The following is a 15,402-nucleotide window of genomic DNA, read 5'->3' on the forward strand; positions in this document are numbered from 1 at the left end:
GTGGCACATATATACAATGGAATATTACTCAGCCATAAAAAAATGAAATTGAGTTATTTGTAGTGAGGTGGATGGACTTAGAGTCTGTTATACAAAGTGAAGTAAGTCAGAAAGAGAAAAACAAACACCTTATGCTAACATATATATATGGAATCTAAAAAAAAAAAGATTCTGGAGAACCTAGGGGCAGGAGAGGAATAAAAATGCAGGCATAGAGAATGGACTTGAGGATACGGGGAGTGGGAAGGGTAAGCTGGGACGAAGTGAGAGAGTGGCATGGACTTATATATACTACCAAATGTAAAATGGATAGCTAGTGGGAAGCAGCCACATAGCATAGGGAGATCACCTCCGTGCTTTGTGAGGGGTGGGATAGGGAGGGTGGGAGGCAGATGCAAGAGGGAGGGGTATGGGGATATATGTATACGTATAGCTGACTCACTTATTTTTACAACAGAAACGAACACACCATTGTAAAGCAATTATACTCCAACAAAGATGTTAAAAAAATAAAAGAAATAAAAATAAAAATATTTCCCCTAAGTTTAATTATTTGAGAGGTCTGTGTCCTTAAGGGTATGTAAGAGAATGCAGTGACAACTTGATTTTTTCCAGACTGATTAATGACTTGCAAATCACGAAGAAATAGGAGAAATAACATAAAATTTAAGGTTCAATTTTCAAGTTAGAGGTTATTATTCAAGATAGATCAGTGTTGCCAGAGGGTGTTGATTTGACATGGAAACCGGTTTGGAGGTATTCATGTTTGTATGGATCTAATTTGAGTATGCAAATATAGACTTCTTCCTGAGAAGCCCTTTTGAATATTTTGCCCAGAATTGCAAATGCAAGCTCAGAATGTACTACTCCCACAGCCTCCATAGAGTCCAAAGCTGGGTCAGTCCCATATGCCAGGGGATTCTACCACTTGTAAAAGCAGCAGCTGCCGCTTTTCTGGTTTACGTTGATGCGAAACTCCCAAGGAAAATAAAAGATTGGCATCTGGGCTTAATTTTACTTTGAGAGAAACTTTATCATGCCGTGTTTGTAATGATTCCAGGGGGATTTTAAAATAGTTAACGAGAGGGATACATTTCTCAAAATTCCCAATTGAGTTCTCATGCATGTTTTATTACATATATGTCTGTCACAGAAAAACAGGATCTTATTACTTACACTAATATAAAACGGGGTTGATAAATAAGGTACTATAGAAGCAAATATAGAAAAAAGCTAAATTTTATTCCATCTTAAGTGTGATATTTCTATATAGTAGTAGCTGTGCAAGCAAGGTTTTAAAATCATTGGAAATACGTTTGTGAAAATGACACGAGGGAGATGGCTTCCTTTCCAATGCCCTTAGTAGTGAGGGGAAGAGAGGAACACATGCAAAATTATATCGTTGCTATGATACAAAGACATACAGATCAGAGGAGGGGCAAAAAGGAGAGAGTGGACCATTTTACCTGGAGAAGACTGAAAATTCTCCCTAGGAAATGTGAGCTGAGACTTTAAAAAAATGTCTAGACCAGGAGGAAAAGTGTATCGCAAGTAGGACATCATGGGAATTTGAGGAACACCAGCAGTTTGATAGGGTATAAGGTGGAGCAGATAAATGTCAAAACCAGAGAGGTAAACAGAAACAGAGATGGCAGTTCAGGAGCTCTGTCTGCTCGGGAGTTACATCAGAACGCTGGGAGGGAGGCTCCTGCATTAGGACCTTTTAATAGCTCTGTAGGTGATTATTATATGTGTTGCCCAGATTGATAACTACTGCTGCAGTGCATCCTCTTCATTTTTAACATACATGTTGTATATGAATAATCCCCATTTTAATGTGGGGCTTACGTCATATATATAATACTAAAACTTGAACATTTCTTTAACATCTGCAAACAAATAATCCATTACTGTCATTGCAGTTAGGATAACCTGTGTGGAAGGGATTTGAGAAAGTAGATGGAGGTCCAGGTAGTAGGCTATCCCAGTAGTTCTGGTAATAAGCCTGAAGCCAGGCAATAACCCAGGGGATAAATAGGAGGAATGGGTGTAAGAAGTAGGATGGAGACCTAAGTGACAAGACTTGATCACAGATGCAGGGATGAGGAGAAAGAGAAATCAAGGGTGGCTCTGAGGTCTGTGGTCTGGATGGCCTATGGATGAACTTAGCATGAATATTCCCACTTGTAATATTCAGATTTTACCCTTCCCACCCACTAGCAGGAGTACCACTTCTTCCATGTGTTCCGTGCTGTCTCTGATAATGATCTTTCTTCTGACCATCCTTAGAACTTTACCTGTATTTCTCTGTGGTACTTATCATTTCTAACCATTTGCTGATGTAATGCATACATGAGTCTGTACAGTAAGTGTTCCATTCAAAGTCCTTTCCAGCCATATCCAAGACCTTACAGTTCTGTGCAGTGACTAAATGAAACTATGCCTATTATGCCTCCTGGAAGTTTCTACCTTGAGATGAAGCTCCAAAGCCAGTGTTCTGTGTGTGTTTTGTTTTGTTTTGTTTTAAATTAAGCTATTTATTAGAATCCTGTGGACTCTGCTTAGGAACAAGGCCAGGGAATCTTAATGGTCCATGATTGTGGGCCTGGACAAGGAATCCCATTTTTTCGCTCAGAAATTGTCAAGCCATAGACAACAGGAACTGATGCTATTTTTTTTTTTTTTTTTTTTCGGCTTGCTGGTTCTTAATTCCCCGCGAGGGATTGAATCCATATGAAAACACCACGTCCTAACCAGGGAATTCCCCAAAGCCAAAGTTCTTAACCTTTTATGTGTGTCATGGACCCTGTTGGCAATATAGAGACAATTTGATCAAGCCAGGGATCCCTTTCAGAAAAATGTTTTTTAATGCAAAAAATAAAATACACAGAATTACAAGAGAAACCAATTACACTGAAACATGGCTGTCAAAATAGCTTTGAAAGACAAATGTGTAATACAATACTATGTGTTTTTTATTATTGTGTTAAATTTAAAAATACATTAAAATATAAACAAATTAAAAATAAATTTACCTTCAAAGACTTAACCAGTGGGAAGTCTGCTGTTGCTAGATTGAATAAGAACATTAAACTCTGGAGAGCTCTTTGAAAAAGCTATAGGCATGTCATGTTGGATAAACAACTGATGTCAATTTTTTTAGTTATTATTTGTTACAGGTGTTGAAAATGCTGATTTGTAAATGTAAATCCTTATAAATGGATTAAAGCTTTTTAAGCTACTTTACAAGATAAGAATAGTTTCTGTCAAGGAACCCCTGAATTCTCCAAGGTTTTTTGAATTAAACTCGAACTGGATTTTGTTTTTCTGTTTGTTTTGTTTTGTTTTGTGTTTTTTTAACCTAAAACTAATGAATTCCCCTTTGGCTAGCTCATCCTCTCAATATACTTTGTATCAAAAAGAAAAAAGAATAATAGTACATGGTTCAACTTTGATGCCATCAAGATAAAATAACTGGTAAAACTTTCTGAAATGTTTCCAGATGTTTGCAAATTTCTCTTTTCAAAGAAATTGACAGAGAATTTTGTATCTCATCTTCATGGGGTAAAGCATCCACTCCAGCACTGACTGACAGTTAGCAAGGAGATTTCCAAAAGTATCCATTAAGGTGACAATAAAACTTATGTGCTCTATTCAAAAGGCTTTGCTGCCTTGCAGAGAGTTAAGAATTCTTATTTAAACTGTCTAGAGTTTCCCTGGTGGCGCAGTGGTTGAGAGTCTGCCTGCCGATGCGGGGTACGCGGGTTCGAGCCCTGGTCCGGGAGGATCCCATATGCTGCGGGGAGGCTGGGCCCGTGGGCCGTGGGCCGTGGCCACTGGGCCTGCATGTCCGGAGCCTGTGCTCTGCAGAGGCTGGAACAGTGAGAGGCCCGCGTACCGCAGGAAAAATAAATAAATAAACTGCATAGTTTTGCAAAAATTTAAGAGCTAATTCCTCATATTGATCAACAAACAATCATAGATGAGTAATCCTGTAAAGCAGCATAAATGTCTGGGATATCACTGTAGAACTACATGATTTGATGTTTGGTGGTAGTATAGAGTTGACCAGTAGCTGGCCAGCAACATTGCACAGTATCTGTAAACATGAAAATTATGATCTCATGTGATCTTTCTAATTCAGAAGTAACAATGAATATGAGTGATATTTTGTAAATTTGTAATAGCTATAATGTGATATGAAAATAGCTGAGGTTTTTCTTGGTAACAAAGTCACAGGAGTACCTAGCACTGCTGTAGTTTGTCACCTGCATTCATAATTGAAGGGCAATTAGAGTTAGATGTAATAGAAGCATATTTTATTTCTATCCAAGTTCACAGACCCCTCAAATTCTGATTTCTATCCATAGAACTCCTGTTCTAAAGGTAAAACTGAAATTTCAAGTTTACTTCTGAAATTCCAAAGGAAAAATATCAAATGTAATTCTCCAAGGTTAGCGTACTCATAAAATCGCATTGTTCAAACCACCTTTGGTGTGTGTGGTGGGGAGGGGGGAGTATATTAATAATCAAACCACAACAGAAGTCTCCAGACAAGACTGTCCTGGGCAAACCGAGATGTTTGGCCATATGCTACCCAAGGTAGAAAGGAGATTAACTTGGAAAATATATACTGCAGAAGTCAAAAGTCAATTCTCCCCTTTTATTAAGAATTATGGAATCTGAGGGAATTAGTGACTCCATTCCATTAAGAGGTTAGACTTTTTGCTTATATCTTAGCAGGTATAATAAGCCATAGCCATCAATAATATAATTTACTTGTGTGTGAAAATGATCTAAATGAAGTTTTTTGGCATGATGTAAAATTTGCCTTGCTCTAATACCCACTTTCTATTAAAAATGTATCCTAGTTTGGGAAAATTATCTTAACATGCAAGTCTAAATTATTATGAAATATTTAAAAGATGACCTTTTCACTCAATCATCGCCTATTGTAATCCATGATCCTATGCTACTTTATCAGCTCCTTATACAAGAAAAGTAGAATAGGCATCAACGTGGCTGACCATTTGCCTGTAACCTGGTACTCAAGGGCTTGAGTGAGCAAGGTCATTGGAGAGTTCTGAACATGATGTATTCCCTGCAAGCTCACCAGGCTGTAGAGTCCCAGTGCCCCAGAGACACAGATGCAGGGGAGAGGTGAGCCTTTGCAGTCTCTGCAAGTCTTCCCAAGAGTCAAAGGAAGGTATCTTTTCAGAGAAAAACCTCAAAAGGCTTAGTGAAAGTCACAGGCTTTTCTTCATGGAGGCACAAAATTGAGTGAAGGAGAGCTATTGGGGAGGAAAAGGAGAAAGCACTCCTTTTTGGAGGTCAACATGTACCAGGTATTTAACGTATCACCTCATTTAGCAATAAACCTGTAAAGGTATCATTACTCCTGTTTTACAGTTGAGGAAATTTATTATCAGGAAAAGTAATTTACTTGCTGGAGGTCACAAAGCTAGGAAGTGCCAGAGGTAAGTTTTGAACCTGATTTTTCAGTCCAGACCACTCTCTGCTCCATACTGAACAACTCAACCCAGTCTGAGAGATCAAGAAGGACACCATGCCTACCTTCATGCCCCTGGAATATTATGTCTACCTCCTTCTGAATCCAAGATCTAAAGAATGGTAGGGAGAGAGGCAGGAAGTCCTGAGTTCCTGGGAGAAGAAATTCAGTTCCTTTGGGGGTATGGGTCAGAAAGGTATTTCTTAGAAGAACAAAGTAGATATTAAGGTTAAGTTGCTTCTGCTACAAATGTTATTAGGCTATAAGAGCAAGAAGTCAAGGATTTTTCAAATCTCAAGGAAGATTTTTCACAGCCCAATGCAATTGTCACTCTGACACAACACACTTATTAGGCTTTCAACCAAGTCTATTATGATTTGTATTCATCATAATGCCAATACAGATTCATTGCAACATGTGTAGAAAACATAGCTTGAAATATTGTTTCATCAATCTTTTTCCCTATTGTCCATCCCATAATTTGGGGCCTGAGCTATGTAACTATAGCTGTTTCTGATTAGCAAAATTAGCTTCCACTCCCCTTCGTGTTAACATGTAACCAGAAGTCTTAACTTGAAGATAAGACCAACAGCTCTTTGAGTAAAGAGCTTTCAACAGAAATCACAGTTAATTAGAAAAGTTTCCCTTGAGATATAAACCACAAGGGGGAAAAAAACAGAAACAATAATGAAGAATTATCAGAAATTTAATATTTTATCCTGAAAGGCAGCTTTAATAGCAATTGTATTTATACAGTTCATATTCATCTACTACAATTTTCTGTCAAGATACTCCACAAATGTAAGTAAGATTACAATTAAAAAAAAATAAAGATGGAGGCTTCATTCATTCTTTCATTCATTTAATAATTTTTTGAGCACCAACAATTTTTCACACATCAACAATGTGTTAGGTATTGAAAATACAGAAGTGAACAAGACAGACATAATACCTACCCTCATGGAGTTCAAAGACTAATAAGAAATCCAAAACTTTTAAAAGTACTCAGAGGATTAAGGAATCCTCAATTCTCTGGCAGTAGAAGACTATGCAGACAGACCCACGGTGTACAAAAAGAACAAGGAATTTTAAATCAAAAGACACAAGTTCTCGCCTCAATTCTGCCACCATCTCCATGAATATATTACTTAGAACTCTTTGTTAGAAATAATAGAAACCAGCTCATATCAGTTTAGGCAAAAACCAGAAGTTTATTATAAACATATGTAGCATGAGTCATATCTCTTAACATGTAAATATTACCAGTTTCTCTCAAGACTTCTATTTCCTCCCTACACCTCACAAGTTTCCAAGTTTTTGTGATGGGTAATAGAGATAAGAAGAGGAAAGAACAAGAGGGGGTGGGGGGAGTGAAAACAATGAGACATAAATCCACAGATGTTGAAGTGTAAGTGGGAGTTTTTAATTTGTCATGTGAGTAGTTTCAAAATAGGCCTGAGGAGCTAGGAATCAGGTTGAAAGTGGCTTTTTAAAAGCTGTTCTTATGGGTTGTAAATTGTCCCCAAGAGACCCAAGATTGGGATTCCTTTAAATTATCTTTTGCTTGCTATTTCATGATTGTTGCAAACAAATGATTCTTGCAAAGCCTGACTTCTACCAGAGTTATGTTCAATGAGTTCTTTACTTCATTTTCAAGTATTATTTTCCAATAAAAATGACACGTGTCTTCTCTAGTCTATGCAACTTCTGCTCCAAACTCTATCACAGATGCAAGTCTGTCTCAGGGATCTGGGGCAGATAAAGAGCCTGAATCTGGACTCTAAAACACTCCTCCCACCTCCCCTGCCCCTTCTCCCTTCACCCCTAGCCCTCCTCCTTCTGATTAGCTATTTACAATAGGCAGAAGACCAATGCCCCAGAGCCCTGCTGGGCAAACAATTTGATTTTTGGTCACCCTTCCAACCTCTCTTAGAAGGACTTCTGACTGACCCAGTTTGAGTCAGATACCCACTTCTGATCCAAATACTATGGGAAGGGCGCTCACCTCTGTGAGTCTTCCAATCTCTAGAACAAGTCATTGGTTTTGTTCCCTCTGTATTTTTATTTGCTCGGCTGTGAAATGAAGATAATTTTAATTATCTAGCCTTAGCACAGGATTACTGTGGTTTTTAATTGAATAAATATAGGTAAAAGTGACCTAATACTGTAAAGTTCTCTTTAAATGCATTTTTTTGTATTAAAATGCTTGAAAACAATGTGTTTATTATTTATGATAACAAGTAATACCATCCTGATGCCATTTCTGCACCTACTCTCAAGCAACCCTTTTGACTTAGAGCAAAAGTGTCTGCTTTGGTGTTCAGGCAACAGGATCCCCACTCAGCAGCAGTGTTGGTTACCCTTTTGGGGCCACACCCCTCTCTGAGTCAGTGGTGGAAATTGAGGGAGGCTCCTCAGAGAGAGGAACCTCTTCCCACAAAAACACTCACACATTCCTAAATTCAACATTTTGTATATGATTTCAGCGGCTCCATAAACCCACTAAAGCTGTCTCCAGCTCAAGATGCAGGGAGCGCCCTCAGAGGCTTAGTAACCTGCACCTCCTCTCCACTGGCAAGAAAGGGAAAAGTCACTTTCAATAGATTTCACTGTCACAATTGAATAAGAGCATTAAATCAGAGGCAGAGAGGAAAAAAAAAAAAAAAACGACATCCTCTTAAAAGGTAACAAATTCCATTTTTATCTCTCCAAAGACCATTTCCTTTTCAATTTATCCAACAGTAAGCCTTCCCTCTTGTGTCATTATGGAACCGGAATTAATGTATTTGTCCTTTTTATTTCCTTTAGTAGAAATTTTTTAAATTTAATTCATGAAGGTAACGCTATCCAGTATGATGATTCATATTATCAGGTTCTACTATAAGACAATAAAATTCTGAAAATAAATCTTATATAATATCTATAATCAGATATATATATGCAAAATGAGAGGTCAACATGTCCACTCAATATGCATTTAAATATGATGAATTTCTGGTCAATTTCTCCCTCAATATGTTTGGACGGTATTCTAATTAAACTAGAAACTTGATTATTTATTCTACTAATTGTTTGACCCACTAACAAGGTAAGTGGGTAAATCTAGTGAGCATAAACATGCATCTAGATAATTTGGGCCAAATCCGCTTTTTATAAATCTCCAGCTTGACGTACATGGAAATTGTCACATCTACCAACATAAAGCTGAAGATATTTCAATAGATAAGGACAAACTGTCAAGTCATATTTGCTGCTGATCATCATATGCCATCTAAGATACTAAATCATACGGACGTTTACCTAAATCATGTGGAACTCTAGCTAGCATCTAGAGTCTCCTAATTAATGTATAAACTGGGATGATACTTGAAGTGAATTAACCTGGATAAGGCTTTGGAGCTCCTTAAGTGCCCTACTGCACTCCTTTGCTAAATTGTACCCATGTTTCATTCATTAAACCTGAATTAAAATCCTATTTATGTCATTCACCAGCTGCATGACCTTTAGCAAAGTCACTTGGCTTCTCTGCACCTAAATTTTTGTAGCCATAGAGGGGGGATGACTTGAAGGGTTGTCATGAGAATAAGAAAATGTGTGTACCTCACACAATGCCAAACACAGAGTAAGTACTAAATAAATGGTAAATTGCTAATGCTAGAAAATTTACAAAAATAATGGATGAATTTGCCAATTGTCCTTCCATGCTGTAGACATTACCCTGTACTCAAAAGACATGCACAGGTATACTCTACTCTTACAAAATATTTTTATTTGACATTTACATTTACGTTTTCCTACCTTAACAATAGGCCTCTGACACAGAAGCTGATTTTACCATTCAAATGTACCTTTGGTTTTTTTCTGTATATTTTAGTAATTTATTGCAGTTTTAAATACTTATCTTTCTGGATACCCCCTTCTGCCCACACCACTACATAATCCAAATATACCTAAAAATCCACATTGAAATTACCATGGTATGTGTCGCTTACCTGTCAACTTTTTAAATGAATACTAAATATTATTTATTATAATACTTAAGAAACTAAATGTAGTAGATATTTGCTGGTATTTTTAATTATTACTTTGTTCACCTGGCATCTGAACCCCTGTATGACTTTTTGTGGGAGGCACCTCTCACTCTAGAAGTCTAAAAAAGCCAGAATGTTTCTTTCCCAGCTTCCCTGGCAGCTAGAAGGGTACATAAGTTAGGTCAATCAGTTACTCCATCAAAGATTTTGAAGAAGGCACTTATGACACAAAGAAGGAGGGGATGGTGGCAGAGAATCTATTTGGCAATAGCATTCAGCCTCCAGGAGTGGTGTGGGCAGAAGGGGCATCTGGAGTTCATCAGCAATGGCTATGATGTCCCTGACAGACTGATTCCATGACATGACTGTATCTGTGGTCCTGTGTCCTGCCTGCCTCTTTCTGCCTATTGTCCAAGCCTGACTTCCCAGCCATCCACAATTCAGTTAGGCACTGATTGCCTTCGGGCATTTCCTTTTCTGCTTAAACCAGCCAGAGTCAGTTTCTATAGCTTGGACACAAGAACCCTGACTGATACACTAAATCTAAATCCAGAAACAAAAACTTTTATGACAGGTATCTTGAATAACTGTGGAATTTTTCCAAGGAATAGATCAGAGTATCTAATTCCTACTCAGTGAATCATTCGACTTAAAAACAAGCAAACAAAACATCTATTGACCTCATGCCTATCTCCAACCCACAACCCATTTCTTTGCTTTGATTCTGTATTAATTAGGAATAGATTTGGTTAACATAAGAGGGGAAGACATGCAAGTGTTTCTTCTCTCACACTAAAGATGTGCAAAAACAGTCAATCCATTGAGTCATCAGAGATCAGACTCCTTCTACCATTTTTTCCACTGCATTGGATTTGGATGTTGTGCTCTAAATTACCTCATGGCTCAGGATGGCTGCTCTTGAGGTAAAGTCATCACACCCCACATTCCAGGCAGCAGGAAAAACGTGAAAGTGGTGTTCCTACCAGCTGAATTGCTTCCTTTTAGGAAGCTTGCCTAGGCGAGTCCGGTCTCAAAATGGAGGTAAAACCACCGCCCAGTTGCCCCCAACCCGACTCTGGCCATCGCCGCTGCCGCAGGGGGAGGAGGTCCTTGATCCAGAGGAACCAGAACAGTTGAGAAAACTGTTTATTGGGGGTCTGAGCTTTGAAACTACAGATGATAGCTTAAGAGAACATTTTGAGAAATGGGGCACACTTACAGATTGTGTGGTGATGAGAGACCCCCAAACAAAACGTTCCAGGGGCTTTGGTTTTGTGACTTACTATTGTGTTGAAGAGGTGGATGCAGCAATGTGTGCTCGACCACACAAGGTTGATGGGCGTGTAGTGGAACCAAAGAGAGCTGTTTCTAGAGAGGATTCTGTAAAGCCTGGTGCCCATCTAACAGTGAAGAAAATTTTTGTTGGTGGTATTAAAGAAGATACAGAAGAATATAATTTGAGAGACTACTTTGAAAAGTATGGCAAGATTGAAACCATAGAAGTTATGGAATACAGGCAGAGTGGAAAAAAGAGAGGATTTGCTTTTGTGACTTTTGATGATCATGATACAGTTGATAAGATTGTTGTTCAGAAATACCACACTCTTAATGGGCATAATTGTGAAGTGAAAACGGCCCTTTCTAAACAAGAAATGCAATCTGCTGGATCACAAAGAGGTCGTGGAGGTGGATCCGGCAGCTTTGTGGGTCATGGAGGAAACTTTGGAGGCAGTGGAGGTAACTGGCCGTGGTGGAAACTTTGGTGGAAGAGGAGGCTATGGTAGTAGAGGTGGTGGCAGCAGAGGTAGTCATGGAGGAGGTGATGGTGGATATGATGGATTTGGAGGCGATGGTGGTAGCTGTGGCGGTGGTCCTGGTTACAGTAGTAGAGGGGGCTATGGTGGTGGTGGGCCAGAATACGGAAACCAAGGTGGTGGATATGGTGGCGGTGGTAGAGGATAGCATGGTTACAATGAAGGAGGAAATTTTGGAGGTAACTATGGTGGTGGTGGGAGCTATAATGATTTTGGAAAATACAGTGGACAACAGCAGTCAAATTATGGACCCATGAAGGGGGGCAGTTTTGGTGGAAGAAGCTCGGGAAGTCCCTATGGTGGTGGCTATGGATCTGGTGGTGGAAGTAGTGGATAGGGTAGCGGAAGGTTCTAAAAACTCCAAAGAAAAGGGCTACAGTTCTCAGCGGGAGAGAGAGCGAGGAGTTGTCAGGAAAGCTGCAGGTTACTTTGAGACAGTCGTCCCAAATGCATCAGAGGAACTGCAAAACTCTGCCACAGAAGGAACGATGATCCTTAGTCAGAAAAGTTACTGCAGCTTAAACAGGAAACCCTTCTTGTTCAGGACAACTGTTCATGGCCACAGTTTGCAAAAAGTGCAGCTATTGATGAATGCAATGTAGTGTCAATTAGATGTACATTCCTGAGCTCTTTTATCTGTTGTAGCTTTGCCTTTTTCTTCTTCTTTTCATTATATCGGGTGTATTGCCCTGTAAATTGTGGTAGCAGTACCAGGAATAAAAAATTAAGGAATTTTTAACTTAAAAAAAAAAAAAAAAAAAGCTTGCCTAGAAATACTATGTCAAGAACCTAGTCCTAGGACCACATTTCAGTCTTCAACTACAAGGGAGGCTGGAAAATGAAGCCTTTGTTCCAGGCAGCAAAGACAAGGTAAAGAGGCTTTGCTTCTAAAGTAAAAGGGGAAGATAGGTGAGAAGGCAAGTAGTATCTCTGCCACACCTCCACAGCAAAATTTGTCCCCCCAAATAAAAGTAGTTTATATTCATGCTCCTCTCACTGTCCTCCCATCAGTATTCTTCCACCTCCACCCCCCCTGAAACTCTTCTTGTCAAAGTCCCCAACTTCCAAATTGCCACAGCTCATGAAATGTTCCCAACTTGACATTCTTTTACTTCTAAACAGCATGCGACACCATTTACCACTTTCTCCTCTTGCTCTCCACCACCCAGTAACTCCTCCTGGTGTCCCCACTCCCTCAGTGGCTACTTCTTCTCAGTCTTCTTTGCTGGTTCCTTCTCCCCTGCCCTCTTCTTTGATGACACACTCCCTCCAAGGCAGTGTATACATTCCCCAGCTTTAAATATCGTCTCTATTCTGATGGCTCCTAAAATTATATCCTCAGCCCTGACCTCTCCTCTGAGTTCCATACTTATGCTAATCTGTGTCTACTCCACATCAACACTTCGCATCTCATATCAAACAAACAAACAACAAAAAAAACGACTGCTACTCAGATTTCCCCCACTGTGTAAATGAATAACCATCTACACAGAGTTGCTCAAACCCAAATACTGCTATTCCTTGATTCCATGCCTTCTTTTGCACCCACACGTTCAGTTCATAAGTAGAGGGTTGTTAGCGCCACTTCTAAACATATTCCAAGCCTGTCCACTTCCCTCCAGCTCCACAGCTGCTCCCACAGTGCAAAGTTCAGAACCAGCATCATTTCTCACCTGGACTGCAGAACTAGCCACAGAACTGACTTACCTGCTTCCAAACTCCCTCATCCCACTTTAAAATGTAAGCCAACCCCAAACCCTTACATAGCTTCCACTTTTACTAAGAATCAAATCAAGTGGCCTATAAGGCTCTTTGTGGTGTGGACTCTGCCTACATCTGTAACCCCAGTTCATACTACCCTCTCCCTCTCTAGCTACACTTTAGCCACACTGGGCCTCTTCTCCTTCAACACATCGGGCTCATTTTTGTTTCAGATCTCTTGCATTTGCTGTTCCCTCCATCTGTAGTATTATTTCCTTCAGGCGTCATCTGGTTGGCCCCATTAGCCATTCAGGCATTCAAGTGCCACCACCTCGGAGACCCCTTACCAACTCATCTGATATTGTGCTCCACACACCCACCTGGTCCTCTTTTGCTCTACATGCTTTTTCTTTTTCTTTTTTAATAGTCATGACCCTATCCGAAAGTTTTGGGTATTTATGCATTTGCTTGTTAGTTGTTTTTCTCCACATTGGAATGTTAGCTCCATTACAGCATCAAGCTTGTCTATCTTATTTTCACACTATCCCAGCTGCATCTGAGATAAATATCTGTTAGCTGAACACAGGCATGTTTGCACTGTAAGAAAGAGCAGGAGAGGAAGAGAGACTCTGTAATGGAGAGTCCTAACACTCCATCAGTCACAAGTAGTTTTTATGCAAGTTCCTCCAGTGTGGTGTAAGTACAGGAGAAACCAAACTGGGTATGGTACGCCCTATGATCTGAACCAGCAAGACATTTCCAGGCATCAGGAAAGGCTGAAAGTGAGGAAATGTGCGATTCAGTCAGAAGGCAAGCAGGGGGACGAGGACAGAGTGTATTCTGAGGGAAGGGTGGTGGCAAGTGGTTCAAAGCCAAGCCAAGAACAGCCTGAGTATATTGAAGTTGCCCTGTTATGTGAAGTCTGCGGTGTGGGGCAGGATTGGGGCTAGTTTCTTATAGGAACTAGAGAAGAGTCATAACCCAGAAGAATCAATCTCAGGGAAGAGAAGACATTTATACATTGGATAGGTGGTGCCATTTAGCTAATGTAGGTCATGTGACAATGACTGCAGTGAAACTGGTCATGATCCCCATTGCTGCGAATGTGTGAAAGGCCTTCTCCACACCCCCCCCAAAAATTAATGCACTGTCTCTTTCCCCTAAAAAATAAAAACATTAGCACTTGTTTACTAGTATAACCATTATTACTTAGGGTAAGTTTGATGTCAGTGATCAATGTGGTCCTACAATGCTACTGGATTATAAATTTCCCTCTAAATCTTGGGGCCATGGGAACATTTCTGTATGTGGAAATACCAACTAAATAAAATGTGGATCTTTCTAGATCATTACAAGAGCGAAAGTCATAAAAATATTTTTATCCATACTCCCATTCCTCAAAGTGTTTTCAGGTACATATTTCTAAAGAGGAAAAAATTACAATGTACACATATTTTTAATATAGATTATAATTTAAAACCACAGATCAACTAAGCTCCTAACAAGAGAGTATGTTTAAATATATTTCTGGTATACCAATGAGTGGACTACTAAATTTAACAATGGAAAAACGAAATAAAACCAAATGGAAAAAGTAGAACACAAATTGTGTCTACAGTAAAATTATATGCACACACTGTGTATGTACATGTGTGGATGGATACACAGTGATGTGCTGGAGCTGACTTGTAGGTTTTTGAGAACCAACTGCTACATTTTCAGGGATTTTGCAAGCCAGTTGTTATTATGAAAAATTAAACAGATATCTGTATAGTAGTGCTGGCCACTACTGCACATGTCTTATTTGGTACCTCATGGATGGTTTGAAATTGGCCATGACGGCAGCATTTACACCATGGAGACTGGCAAATGCTACAAATCAGGGTTGGTTATTTTTGTTATGCTGATTGTCTAGACTTAAGAAAGTGGTAGAGAATATGTTAATAATGTTATTAAACTTGAAATGTGTCCAATCTGTTGTCCTTACATTGCAAGTGGAATTAAAAACTGAGGCAATATTTTGCCAGTATTTGAAAACTTAGCAAAAAAATGTGCTCTTCTCACTGACAAATGAGGGAAGATCTTACATTATCACTCTTTTGTCTTAAGCATTCATGTAAATGAAAATATTAATCAATGTTCATGTTAGACCCACACTTAAAGTGCCAGTTGCTAAACATTTACCAGCACAATACTTTGTGTGCCTGTAAAACTAGAGTTCATGATTGTAAAGAAAGCAACAGATAAACTAAAATTATGGGTGAAATACTAATTTTATTTTATTTATTTTTAAATTTTATTGGAGTATAGTTGATTTACAATGTTGTGTTAGTTTCAGGTGTACAGC

General features: G+C 39.1%; 1 pseudogene; it reads left to right on the forward strand.

Moving 5' to 3' along the window:
* The first annotated feature begins 10,575 nt into the window (after positions 1–10,575).
* Positions 10,576–11,709, forward strand: LOC103086047 (heterogeneous nuclear ribonucleoprotein A3 pseudogene; annotated as a pseudogene).
* The last annotated feature ends 3,693 nt before the right edge of the window (positions 11,710–15,402 follow it).

This window comes from Lipotes vexillifer, unplaced genomic scaffold, assembly GCF_000442215.2.
Source record: "Lipotes vexillifer unplaced genomic scaffold, Lipotes_vexillifer_v1.1 scaffold755, whole genome shotgun sequence".
NCBI lineage: Eukaryota > Metazoa > Chordata > Mammalia > Artiodactyla > Lipotidae > Lipotes > Lipotes vexillifer.